Source organism: Nycticebus coucang, chromosome X, assembly GCF_027406575.1.
Source record: "Nycticebus coucang isolate mNycCou1 chromosome X, mNycCou1.pri, whole genome shotgun sequence".
Lineage (NCBI taxonomy): Eukaryota > Metazoa > Chordata > Mammalia > Primates > Lorisidae > Nycticebus > Nycticebus coucang.
In genome coordinates, this window is record NC_069804.1 from 73,020,874 (window position 1) to 73,034,881 (window position 14,008).

Below are 14,008 nucleotides of genomic sequence, written 5' to 3' on the forward strand. Positions count from 1 at the left end.
TCTGAGAAGAAACAAGGTAAAATTTCAATTCTTTTGATTCTATTGATATTTGTTTTATGTCCCAGGATATGATCAATTTTGGAGAATGTTCCATGGGGTGATGAGACGAATGTATATTCTTTATCTTTGGGATGGAGTGTTCTATATGTGTCTATGAAGCACAGTTGTTCTAGGGTCTCATTTAAATCTCTTATATCTTTGTTTAATTTCTGTTTAGAGGATCTGTCCAGCTCTGTAAGAGGAGTGTTAAAGTCCCCTTTTATGATGGTATTATCAGATATCATATTGCTCAGACTGAGTAAGGTCTGTTTCAAGAATCTGGGAGCATTTAAATTGTGTGCATAAATATTTAGAATCGAAATGTCTTCTTGTTGTATTTTTCCCTTGACCAAGATAAAGTGACCATCTTTGTCTTTTTTGACTTTAGTTGCTTTAAATTCACATGAATCTGAAAATAAGATTGCAACTCCTCTTTTCTTCTGAATTCCATTTGCCTGAAAAATTGTCTCCCAACCCTTGACTCAGAGCTTTAATTTGTCTTTTGAAGCCAGGTGTGTTTCTTGCAGACAGCAAATGGATGGCTTGTGTTTTTTAATCTAGTCAGCCAATCTATGTCTCTTCAGTGGGAATTCAAGCCATTAACATTTATTGAGATAATTGACAAGTTTTGTAGTATTCTATTTGTCTTATTTTGTGAGAGTCCAATGCTTAGTTTTATCTTTTGCATCAGTGTGGAAGTTAGGTTCTGTCCTTTAATTTCTGAGTTCTTACTTCGCTGCTGATCCATTGTGGTAGTCAGTGTGCAGAACAGGTTGAAGTATTTCCTGTAGAGCTGGTCTTGTTGTGGCGAATTTCCTCAACGTTTGTATTTCCGTAAATGATTTGATTTCTCTGTCAATTTTGAAGCTTAGCTTAGCAGGGTACAGAATTCTGGGCTGGAAATTGTTCTGTTTAAGTACATTAAATGTAGATGACCATTGTCTTCTCGCTTTGAAAGTTTCATCAGAGAGGTCTGTGGTCACTCTGATAGATTTGCCCCTGTAGGTCAACTGGCGCTTCCTCCTGGCAGCTTGCAGAATCTTTTCTTTTGTCTTGACTTTGGACAGGTTCATCACAATAGTCTTGGAGAAGCTCGGTTAGAGTTGAGGCGACCTGGGGTCCGATATTCCTCTGAAAGCAGTGTGTCAGAATCTTTGGTGATATTTGGGAAATTTTCTTTTATAATATTCTCTAGTATGGCTTCCCTTCCTCTGGGGCATTCTTCTTCCCCTTCTGGAATTCCTATAACTCGTATGTTGGAACACTTCATAAAGTCCCATAATTCTGACCGTGAACGTTCTGCTTTCTCTCTCTTCTTTTCTGCCTCTTTTACTATCTGAGTTATCTCAAGAACTTTCTCTTCTAACTCTCAAATTCTTTCTTCTGCATGGTCTAACCTGTTGCTGATACTTTCCTTTGCATCTTTAAGTTCCCTAATTGACTGTTTCTGTTCCTTCAGGTCTGCTATATCCTTTTTATATTCTTCATATCGTTCATCTCTTATTTGATTCTGTTTTTGGATTTCCTTTTGGTTATTTTCCACTTTATTAGCAGTTTCCTTCATTGTTTCCATCATTTCTTTCATTGTTTTCCAGATGTGTATTCTAAATTCCCTTTCTGTCATTCCTAACATTTCTTTACAGGTGAAGTCATCTGCAGTAGCTACCTCATGGTTCCTTCGCAGGGTTGTTCTGGACTGGTTCTTCATGTTGCCTGGAGTTTTCTGCTGATTCTTCCTCATGAGTGATTTCTTTCATCTGTTTCCTTGTCCTAATTTTCCTTTCACTTCCTCTTGCTCTTTAAGTTCTCGTGCCTGTGGAAATTGCGGGTGGGTTTAGACTGAACACACGTGACCACTTGCCGGTTTTCCACTGTTTTAGTCCTCCTCTTGGGGTCCAGAAGTCTCTCGCTGACTCCCTGTATCCTCGCAGGGGTGATGATAGGCAGATCCCACCAGCCAGAGATGCCTGGAGTCCTATCTCCCCAGAGTCATGGTGCTCAGATGCAAGGAAGCTGTTACTCGGCTGCCATCTTGCTCCGCCTCCAACCCATGGAAAGATTTATTTTCAAGAATAAAATAAAATTGAATAACTAAAAATATCTGACGAACAAGCTTTCTCTATGGGCTCAGTACTATGGTGGAAATGGCAGAACATAGAACTAGTGAATTTGAGTAAAGATCAATTGAAAATACCCAATCTTATGGTACAGTGATTTTTTTTTTTCTTCTGTTTATATATCTAGTAATGGGAATCCGGGATCAAATGGAAGTACTATTTTTAGTTCTTTGAGAGTTCTCCGTACTTTCTTTCCCCAAGAAAGGCTTTATTAGTTTGCATTCTCACTGACACTATATAAATGTTCCCTCCTCTCCACACCCGCACCAGAGCATCTTCCATATTGGGAATTTTTTTAATGATAAATGCTTTTTATTACATGATACTTAGCAGTCATGCTTAAAGTAAACAGAAACTTGTAAATATTCTGAAGAATCCAGTACACTAATACATATTTTCAGAGCACTAATTAAAATAATTCCTGGAGAGGTGGAAGCAAGATGGCTGACTGGAGCCAGCTTTCCACAGAGGCTCCCATCCAGAAGGAGAGTTAAGGGACAGAAGATTAGCAAGTAAGCTGATGGTTTGGAGCTGAGCCAAGAGAGAAGGTTGAAGAGCGCACATCAACCCTGCTGAGGTGAGCTGCAATCTGAAGGATACAAATAAAAGGTACAAAATACATTGAAAGTGGACAGGAGTCCCCTCCCTCATGAAAAGGGCTTTCAGTACTCCATACAAACAAGCAAGCAGAGTCCAGACATCCTCTCATTTTATCCCATGGGAGAGACCCTCTGAAAACTGGACCTACATCCCCTACTATGGTGCCATGGTACTCTCCTGCCAGGCATAAAACTGTATATATTCTCTACCTGCAATTCTGAACTCCCAGCACTCCCCTCCACTCTCACCCTGAGGTCTGGAAGCCTATATCCCATGGAGGCGAGATTCATGGGTATTTTCTCTAGAGGTGAAGACAGGGCATGGAATGCTGCTGGCCAGTGCTGATTCTGCAGCACAGGAGTAGGGAGAAGATGGTCCACTGAGAGGGTACTATACAGAAGCAGCAGTGCCCTGAGGCACAGAGCAGCAGCTGAGTGGGAACAATAGGGCTCACACCCCTGGTGATATTCTGGAGTCACACCTCCTGTCTCTCTGGGCTTCCAGAGGAGGCCGGGCATCATCTCTGGTGGCAGCCACTGCTGGAACAGATCTGGAATGAAAATGCAGGCCCATGAGTAAAGTGCTTGAGGTGGTACTGGCCTGGGCAGAGCCAGCAGATTCCCAGGTCAGAGCTGACCCAGAGGACCACTTTACTGAGCCTAAGAAGCACCTGGCCCTCAGGGGATCATAGCTTGAGACAAAGGCGGCCAGGCAGAGGCTGGAACTGACAGCTAAGTCTGAGCATAAACGGCCAGCCCCAACTCAAACAGCAGCTGATACCGGGCATTGGCACAGACCGGGCCAGAGTCGCAGTTTCTGCGAACTCCAACAGCGTCTTATCCATAGGGGAATATAGCCTGGACAGAAACAAATTCTGTGACATTGTTCTCTTCTGTCAGCAACATCAATCAGGGGCAGGGCTGGAACTGAATGAATCACCCCAGTCTTCATTAAGCACCTGAAGTTGGCAGGCCTCAACTCTCCCTACTGGATAGTAGCAGACAGCAGCAGCCTGACTGAGGAGGAGACATAGATCTCCCTGTGACTCAGGCAGGCACAAACCCCTGGAGCATCTGCTCATTGGAGGGAACTGGGTCACAGCTTTTCAGGGTTATCAGTGACTGGGTGTGACAGAGGTGCAAGGTTGGTAAGGAGGCATCAACCTTTCCAGACTAATTAATTTGCTGGATGGGTCCTTCTAACCTCAAGGAGCACCTGAGTGAGTCATACTTCACTACCAGCAGACCCCCGCTACCTAGTTGCCGGAGACCTTTTGAACTCTCCCATCCAAGACAGACGCTGACTGAGACAATTGATTTGGACCTCTTGAACTGGGCCAGTCACCCGAGGACTATCCAAGTGGTAACCTGAGTGTGTGGTTGTGGGAAAGTTTGATTTTCTGTTTCAATTGTTGCTGGTGTGGGGCGGTGTGACTTAATTGCTGGTATTTCTCCACAGCTGAGACTTCAACCCAGAGTAACTGATTCAATAGGGTAAGACAGAGAGCACCTGAAAATAAGACAGAGCCACTTAGCCCCACCACACCGAGCAGGTCCCCAGTTTCTCAATCCATAGTACTGTACAGGTCCTTGGCAAAGTTCTAAGGGAAAAGGTACAGACACCAGTCCAAGAATTTGGGCAAAGGACTGGTTACTCACTACTCCTGGAGCCCCCAACCTAATTTCTCTTTATCTGCTCATCTAGTCAAACGGTGCAAAATAATCATGGGGCAGAATCAGCAGATCAGCAGAAAAACTCCAGTAACATGAATAACCAGTAAAGATCAACCACCCCCAAGGAAAGATATGGCAGAAACAACTGAAGATCCCATTCATAAACAGATGGATGAGATGTCAGAAATTGAATTCAGAATTTGGATCGCAAACAAGATTAATAGAATAGAGCAAAAGTTAGAATTAGAAATTCCAGGAACATTTCAAATGTTGTCTCAAGAATTTAACGAATTCAAAGACAAAATCACCAAAGATTTGGACACATTGAGACAAGAATTTGCAGCCCTCAAAGATATGAAAAATACAGTAGAATCCCTCAGTAACAGAATGGAAAAAAACAGAAGAAAGGACTTCTGACATTGAAGACAAAGCTTTTGAACTCTTTCAAATCTCAAAGAGGAAGAGAAATGGAGACCAAAAACAAATCATTCTCTCAGAAAGCTCGGGAAAATTCAAAGAAGACTAATATTCACCTCATAGGAATCCCTAAAGGGGACAAAGTGGCTTCCAAAGGCACTGAGGATCTTCTTCATGAAATTATGAAAGAGAACTTTCCAGACATACCAAGATATTCGGAAATTCAGATAGCAGACAGTTTCAGAACCCCAGCACAACTAAACACAGATAAGATACCTCCCAGGCACATCATAAATAACTTCACTAAAGTTAATAACTACGAAGGAGAAAATTCTGAAAGCAATCTAGATATAAGAAAACCATAACCTACAAGGTGAAGAATATTACAATGACTGAAGATCTCTCTGCTGAAAACTTTCAAGCCAGAAGAAAGTGGTCATCGACTTTTAATCTCCTAAAACAAAATAACTTTCAACCAAGGAACCGGTATTCAGCTAAAATGAGTTTCATTTATAATGGAAAAGTTAAATAATTTAATGACATTAACATGTTGAAGAAATTTGACATAACTAAACCAGCTCTCCAGGATATTCTCATACCTATCCTCCATAATGACCAGCACAATCCTCCACCACAAAAGTAAACTCACTCAGAAACTTTTGATCAAACTCCATCTTCCACAGTGGCAATAGGAACTAAACCGTACACTGGACTTTTGAAAAATTTGATAATCAAAATTCTACCTTGCTTACCAATATTATCAATTAATGTGAATGGCTTAAAATGTCCCCTAAATAGGCACAGGTTGGCTGACTAGATACAAAAATTCAGGCCAGATATCTGCTTCATACAACAATCTCATCTTACCTTAAAAGATAAATATAGACTCGGGGTAAAGAGATGGTCATCTATATTTCAGGCAAATGGAAATCAGAAAAAGCAGGTTTTGGAATTCTATTTGCAGATACAATAGGCTTTAAAACAACAAAAGTAAGGAAGGATAAGAATGGTCACTTCATATTTGTTAAGGATAATACTCAGTATGAAGATATTTCAATTATTAATATTTATGCAACCAACCAGAATGTGCCTCAATTAATAAGAGAAACTCTAACAGAAATGAGCAACTTGATTTCCTTCAGCTCCATAATAGTCGGAGATTTAAACACTCCTTTGCAGTGTTGGATAGATCCTCAAACAAGAAGCTAAGCAAAGAAATTTTAGATTTAAACGTAAACATTCAAAATATGGATTTAACAGACATCTACAGAACATTTTATCCCAACAACACTGAATACACATGCTTCTCATCAGCCCAATGAACATACTCCAAAATCAATCACATCTTAGGTTACAAGTCTAACCTCAGTAAATTTAAAGGAATAGAAATTATTCCTTGCATCCTTTGGCAGTGTTGGATAGATCCTCAAACAAGAAGCTAAGCAAATAAATTTTAGATTTAAACTTAAACATTCAACATTTGGATTTAACAGACATCTACAGAACATTTCATCCCAACAAAACTGAATACACATTCTTCTCATCAGTCCACAGAACATACTCCAAAATCAATCATATCTTAGGTCACAAGTCTGACATTCCTTGCATCTTCTCAGACCACCATGGAATAAAAGTTGAATTCAGTAACAACAGGAATCTGCATACTCATACAAAAACATGGAAGCTAAATAACCTTATGCTGAATGATAGCTAGGTCAGAGATGAGATTACAAAGAAAATTGCCAAATTTTTGGAACAAATCGACAATGAAGACATGAATAATCAGAAACTCTGGGATACCACAAAGGCAGTCCTACGAGGGAAATTTGTAGCACTGCAAGCCTTCCTCAAGAGAATGGAAAGAGAGGAAATTAACAACTTAATGGGCCATCTCAAGCAGGTGGAAAAGGAGGAACATTCTATTACCAAACCCAGCAGAAGAAAAGAAATAACCAACATTACAGCACAATTAAATGAAATTGAAAACAAAAGGATTATACAACAGATCAATAAATCAAAAAGTTGGTGTTTTGAGAAGGTCAATAAAATAGATAAACCTTTGGCTAACCTAACCAGGAAAGAATGAGTACTACCTCTAATTTCATTAATCAGAAAGGGCAAAGACAAAATAACAATGGACTCCTCAGAAGTTAAAAAAAAAAATCCTTAATGAATATTACGAGAAACTTTATTCTCAGAAATATGAAAATCTGAAGGAAATTGACCAATACATGGAAGCACGCCACCTTCCAAGACTTAGCCAGAATGAAGTGGAAACCCTGAATAGGCCTATATCAAGTTCTGAAACAGTGTCAACTACACAAAATCTCCCTAAAAGAAAAGCCCAGGACCAGATGGCTTCACATCAAAATTCTACCAAACCTTAAAAGAGGAACTAGTACCTACATTACCCAACCTTTTCCAAAATATAGAAAAAGAAGGAATACTATGAAACACATTCTGAGAAACAAACATCACCTTGATCCCCAAATCAGAAAATGACCCAACAAGAAAAGAAAAGTATACACCAACATCACTAATGAATATTGATGCAAAAATATTCAACACAATCCTAGCAAACAGAATCCAGCAACACATCAAACAAATTATACACCATGACCAACTTGGTTTTATCCCAGGGTCTCAAGGCTGGTTCAATATACTTAAATCTATAATTATAGTTCAGCAAATAAACAAATTAAAAACCAAAGACCATATGATTCTCTCAATTGATGCAGAAAAAAGCTTTTGATAATATCCAGCATCCCTTCATGATCATCACACTTAAGACAATTGGTATGTAGAAGGGACTTTTCTTAAACTGATACAGGTCATCTACAACAAAGCCACAGCCAATATCATATTGAATGGAGTTAAACTGAAATCATTTCCACTGAGATCATGAACCAGGCAAGGTTGCCCATTGTCTCCACTGCTCTTTAACATTGTAATGGAAGTTTTAGCCACTGCAATTAGGAAAGAAAAGGTGATCAAGCATATCCATATAAGATTGGAAGAGATCAATCTTTTACTCTTAACAGATGATATGATTGTATATCTGGAAAACACCAGGGATTCTACCACAAAACTCACAGAAGTGATCAAGGAATACAGCAGCATCTCAGGTTACAAAACCAACATTCATAAATCGGTAGCCTTTATATATACAAACAATAGTCAAGCTGAAAAAACCACCAAGGACTATTCTGTTCACAGGAGTGCTAAGGAAGCTAGACTATTTGGGAGTCTATCTAACAAAGTATGTGAAAGGTCTCTATAAAGAGTACTGTGAAACTCTAAGAAAAGAAAAAGCTGAAGATGTTAACAAATGGAAAAACATACCATGCTCATGTCTGGGAAGAATCAACATTGTTAAAATGTCTATACTACCCAAAGTAATATACAATTTTAATGCAATCCCTATTAAAGCTCCACTGTCATACTTCAATGATCTCAAAAAATTAATACTTCATTTTATAAGGAATCAGAAAAAATTTTGAATAGCCAAGACATTACCCAGAAATAAAAACAAAGCAGGATTAATCATGCTCCCAGACCTCAGACTGTACTATAAATTGATAGTGATCAAAAAAGCATGGTACTGGCACAAAGACAGAGAGGTTGATGCATGGAACAGAATACAGAATCAAGAGATGAGCCCAGCTACCTACCATTATTTGATCTTTGACAAGCCAATTAAAACCTCTCAGTGGGGAAAATACTCCCTATTTAACAAATGGTGCTGGGTGAACTCGCTGGTGACCTGTAGAAGACTGAAACTGGACCCATACCTTTCACCATTAACTAAGATAAACTCTCACTGGATTAAAGATATAAACTTAAGACATAAACCTATAAAAATACTAGAAGAAAGTACAGGGAAAACATTTGACAGCATTGGCCTGGGAGAATATTTTCTGAGGAGGACCCCCAACACAATTGAAACAGCATCAAAAATACATACTGGGACCTGATCAAAGTAAAAAGCTTCTGCACAGCCAAAAACACAGTAAGTAAAGCAAGCAGACAGCCCTCAGAATGGGAGAAGATATTTGCAGGCTATGTCTCTGATAAAGGTTTATTAACCAGAATCCACAGAGAACTCAAATGTATTAGCAAGAAAAGAACAAGTGATCTCAGGCTGGGCAAGGGACTTGAAGACTAACTTCTCTGAAGAAGACAGGGGCATTGCCTAGAGACATATGAAAAAATACTCATCATCCTTAGTCATCAGAGAAATGCAAATCAAATTTACTTTGAGAAATCATCTAAGTCCAGTAAGATTAGCCCACATTGGGCGGCACCTGTGGCTCAAAGGAGTAGGACGCTAGCCCCATATGTTGGAGGTGGTGTGTTCAAATCCAGCCCTGGCCAGAAACTGCAAAAGAAAAAAAAAATTAGCCCACATCACAAAATCCCCAAACCAGAGATTTTGCTGTGGATGTGGAGAAAAGGGAACACTTCTGCACTGCTGGTGGTGAAACTTATAATTTATAGCTTGCACATGGAAGCGATAACCCAATTATAACCTAAGAAAATGAGGAAATGGAGGGGAGGAGAAGGGGGAGGATGGGTGGAGGGATGGTAATTGGTGGGACCACACCTACGGTGCATCTTACAAGGGTACATGTAAAACTTACTAAATGTAGAATATAAATGTCTTAGTATAATAACTAAGAAAATGCCAGAAAGGCCATGTTAACCAGTTTGATGAAAATATTTCTAATTGTATATAAAACCAGTGCATGGTGCCCCATGATCACATTAATGTACACAGCTATGATTTAATAAAATAATAATAATAATTTCTGTATCCCTTATTCATACAATTTTGCAAACATGGGAATAAATAAAGATATAAACACACAAGAATTTTTCTTAAAGCAGGTACAAGTAACCCAGGTTAAAATTATATTTTTTGATAAGCCAAAGATTAACCCTGACTCTAGTTAACACCAAACTCAGAAGTATCTCTTGGTCAGAAAGTACAATAGAGGGTACATGAAAGTGGGACGCTGCCATCTCCTCAGTGGTCTATTTGAGATTATATTTTTTGTCTGCTAAACTATTAATTCAAAATAAAAAGTAACTAATCAAAATTTAGAACATTCTAATCAAAATGGGTCTGAACATGTTTTTCAAACTCCTGCTGGTCATAATCAGGAGGGAACTGCTTGCTGCACATTGGGCACATCTTTCAGTGACTTTCAACACGTTCTTCACATTTGCTCTGAGCATAGTTGGGAGGGAACTTTAATTCACAAAGGGGACACTTCTTGTGAACATCAAAGCTGGAATCAAAGCAAAAGCCTATTCCATGCCCACATAAATGCTGACTTGGAAGATCAGGAGCAGTAGACACATTCTCATCTTCTTGCTGTCCTCGGGGTCTTCTAAGCCATCAGGCTGACTAAGGTTTCAAGCAGGCTGGCTGCAGACAGCATTGTCTTCTAATCCCCAAGAAGGGACTCTCAGAGGAGTCCTTTGGATTTCATCTGGGTAAAAAGCAACATCTGCTCCATGTCTTGTTTCCTGTGTCATGAAAGGATTACCATATTGCAGAATTGGCTGTGCATTTGGCAGTGCAAGAATGTGACCATTTTTCTCTGAGCATGTTCTGAGACACTGTAAGACCTGCTGAGGACTCTAACAATGCTGACCTTCCATTTTCATTTCAGCTTGATTTTCTTTTCTTTTTTTTTCCTTTTTTTTATTAAGTCTTTTGTACATAGATCATAAATACATTTATGCCATTTTCAACGTGTTGATTATTTATACAAATTGGAGTGCTTACATCATACTAATCAACATAGCTTTCACCTCATTTACCCAATTATAGCATTAGGACATTTGTGTTCTACACATGATAGGTCCAACTTGTACTTGCAATGTGTTACATAGTTATGGTCCCCCTACTGTATCCTACTATCCCTCCCACCCCCTCCACTTCCCTCCTTCATCCTAGGCTAAAGTTGTGTTTCATTTTTCATATGCAAGTGTAATAATTATAAATCAGTTTCACAGTAATACTGAATACATTGGATACTTTTTTCCATTCCTGAGATACTTTACTGAGAAGAATATTTTCCAGCTCCATCCATGTAAACATAAAAGAGGTAAAGTCTTTTTTTTTTTTTTTACTGCTACATAGTATTCCATGGTATACATATACCACAATTTATTAATCCATTCATGGGTTGATTGCCACTTGGGCTTCTTCTATGATTTGGCAATTATGAATTGAGCTGCAATGAACAATCTGGTAAATATATCTTTATTGCCAAATGATTTTTGATCCTTTGGATATATACCTAGAAGAGGAATTGCAGGATCAAATGGCAGGTATACATTTAGATCCCTGAGTGTTCTCCAAACTTCCTTCCGAAAGGAACCTACTAGCTTGCATTCCCACCAGCAGTGCGCAAGTGTTCCCTTTTCTCCACATCCGCACCAACATCTGTTGTTTTTGGATTTTGTAATGTGGGCTTCTCTTACTGAAGTTAGATGGTATCTCAGAGTAGTTTGCATTTCTCTGATGATTAAAAATGATGAGCATTTTTTCATGTGTCTGTAGGCCATGTCAGCTCGATTTTCTACACTCCCTTTTAGTTCCTTCTCCCTGAAAAGGTTTTCCAAATGTGAAGTTAGACCACTTATTTCTTTATCTTTCTTTGCCATTGAAGTTTATAATTGTCTTCTACTTCAGCTAGTTCAAGTTTTACATTTTCAGCAATTTTCACCTGTTCTTTTCATTTCAGCTCCATTTTTGCACGTTCATCAGCATATTTTGTTGCATTCTGTTTTCTCATCCTGCCTGAGTTGTTTACGCTTATTATACTTTACTGTTTTGTCAGTAATTATTTTGGTCATTTCACAGATTTGCCCCTTTGTTATCACATCAAACTCTGCTTCTGCTGCAGAAAGTGATGGCTTTCTATCTGTCACAGAGGCAGACGTGGCTGGGTCTGTGTTTACTGAAGCATTATTCACTTTCTGCTGATTCCCAGTTTTCTTTGTGAAGACACTATTATTAGTGGTTGACTGGTCTGAAAGTTTATTTGTTCTTGTAGTTGCTGGCATTTCTTAAATTTTTCCTTGTAATAATCTGCAGCTATCTGAAGACACAGTCTCAAATCTTCAACTTCTCTTCTCAATTCATGTTCCAGTGTATCAGTCTTTTCCTGATCTTTTTCACAGAATTTGGTTTAAGTTCTGCAATTGCATCAGCTATCTGTTTTATCACTTTCTCATTTTCTAAACATGTACTGTGTAGATCTGCCATCGTTCTGTCCTACACATTTACAGCATCACGTAGTTCTTTAGTCAGAAAGATAACTTTTTGCCAAGTTGCCTGATCCTGTTCCTCTGCTTTATGAAGTTGCTCCTTTAGAAAAAAATGTATCTTCTGGGCGGCGCCTGTGGCTCAGTGAGTAGGGCGCCGGCCCCATATGCCGAGGGTGGCGGGTTCAAACCCAGCCCCGGCCAAACTGCAACAAAAAAAAATAGCTGGGCGTTGTGGCGGGCGCCTGTAGTCCCAGCTGCTCGGGAGGCTGAGGCAAGAGAATCGCGTAAGCCCAAGAGTTAGAGGTTGCTGTGAGCCGTGTGACGCCATGGCACTCTACCTGAGGGCGGTACAGTGAGACTCTGTCTCTACAAAAAAAAAAAAAAAAATGTATCTTCTTTACTGGAGATTGTAAGCATTAAAGTTCTTTGCAGATTTTCCTTTTCGGCCAAACAGAACTGCAGTCTGCCAATCTCATCCTTGAAATGAATAATCATGCTTTGTATCATCTAAATTCTTTAAAGTCTGGACCACTGACATAAGCTTGGCGTTTTCTATTTCTCCATTCTTCAAATGTACCTTAGAAAGTTCCTCCTCATCCTTTTCTGTCTTCAAATAACATTCAAGTTGTTCTCTTTCATATTGTGCCTTCCTGAGTTTGTCTTTTAAACTGTTTAATTCAGTCTCCTTTTCAATTGCTTTATGTGTCACTGACACAATATTTTCCTCAAGCTGTACAGCTTTGGATGTAGCATCACTGTATCTCTTCTTACACTCTTCATTTTCCACTTTTAAGAACTGTGATGCTTCAGTAAGACCCTTTTGCTCTGCAGGCAATTGGTCACACTTTTTTTGTTTTTATTCTTTTCTCATTGTTAAATTATCCTGTTCAGTCTTCCAACTCGTTCTCGAAGTTGGACTGTTTCTTTTTCCAGAATGTCAATTAACTTTAACAATTCTTTTTCTTTCATGATTTTCTCAATTTTCAACTCAAGAAGGCCAGCTTTTGTGGTCACCACCACCATGTCAGAATTTCCTTCATTTTCCATCCTAAGCAATTCTTCAACTGGAGAAGCAGCTCAAAACTGGAAAGGTGTACTTGTTCCATGGATTTCACCCTTGTGGGTAACATAACAGAATTGATAAAATTATCCATCATCATTTGAAAGGCAATATCCTTGAAATGCTAATACACAATTTACTATTGATCCTTCTACATAATGTTCAGGCATAGGGGACCACAAAAATCTGTAATAATCATGGGCAGTACTCCACTCAACCTTTAATATACCAATCCAGTCTTTTGAATGTGGATGGATATATGGAGTTAAGGTGTAATGACATTCCAGGTGTGCATTAGGAAGTGTAACTCTTGGCCACATTTTGAAAGATGACATAGGTAAAGTTGGAAGTCTGCAATGGGACTTCCTGAAAGGATGTCATTGTGAATTCAGTGCAGGGGCTCCCGGACCAAGGGAAAGCATTAGACAGGCTACCTATGTCAATCTGCTATCAGCTGCTGAAACTCTTCTGCCACTAGATTTTTTTTTTTTTTGACTGAGTGTCAGTGTGTTACCCTAGATAGAGTGTCATGGCATCATAGCTCATAGCAACTTCACATTGTAGGGTTTAAGCAATCTTCCTGCCTCAGCCTCCTGTGTAGCTGGGATCACAGGCACTCACAATGATCTCTGGTCAGTTGTTCTATTTTTATTAGAGATGTGGTTCTCGCTTTTGCTAAGATTGGTTTCAAATTCCTGAGCTCAAGCCATCAACCTGCCTCAGCCTCCCAGAGTGCTAGAAATAGACATAAGTTACCACCTGTGGCCACTTTGGAACTTTTTTTTTTTTTTTGTAGTTTTTGGCAAGGGCTGGGTTTG

The 14,008-nt window shown here is 39.2% G+C and overlaps 1 pseudogene across 1 annotated transcript; it reads right to left on the minus strand.

Moving 5' to 3' along the window:
- Positions 1 to 9,903: 9,903 nt before the first annotated feature.
- LOC128577644 (tax1-binding protein 1-like) lies at positions 9,904 to 13,571 on the minus strand (annotated as a pseudogene). The gene is made up of 3 exons (XR_008377605.1): positions 12,519 to 13,571; positions 11,532 to 12,243; positions 9,904 to 10,222 (listed from the first exon to the last, which is right to left on the minus strand). The product of XR_008377605.1 is annotated as a tax1-binding protein 1-like (transcript).
- Positions 13,572 to 14,008: the final 437 nt, after the last annotated feature.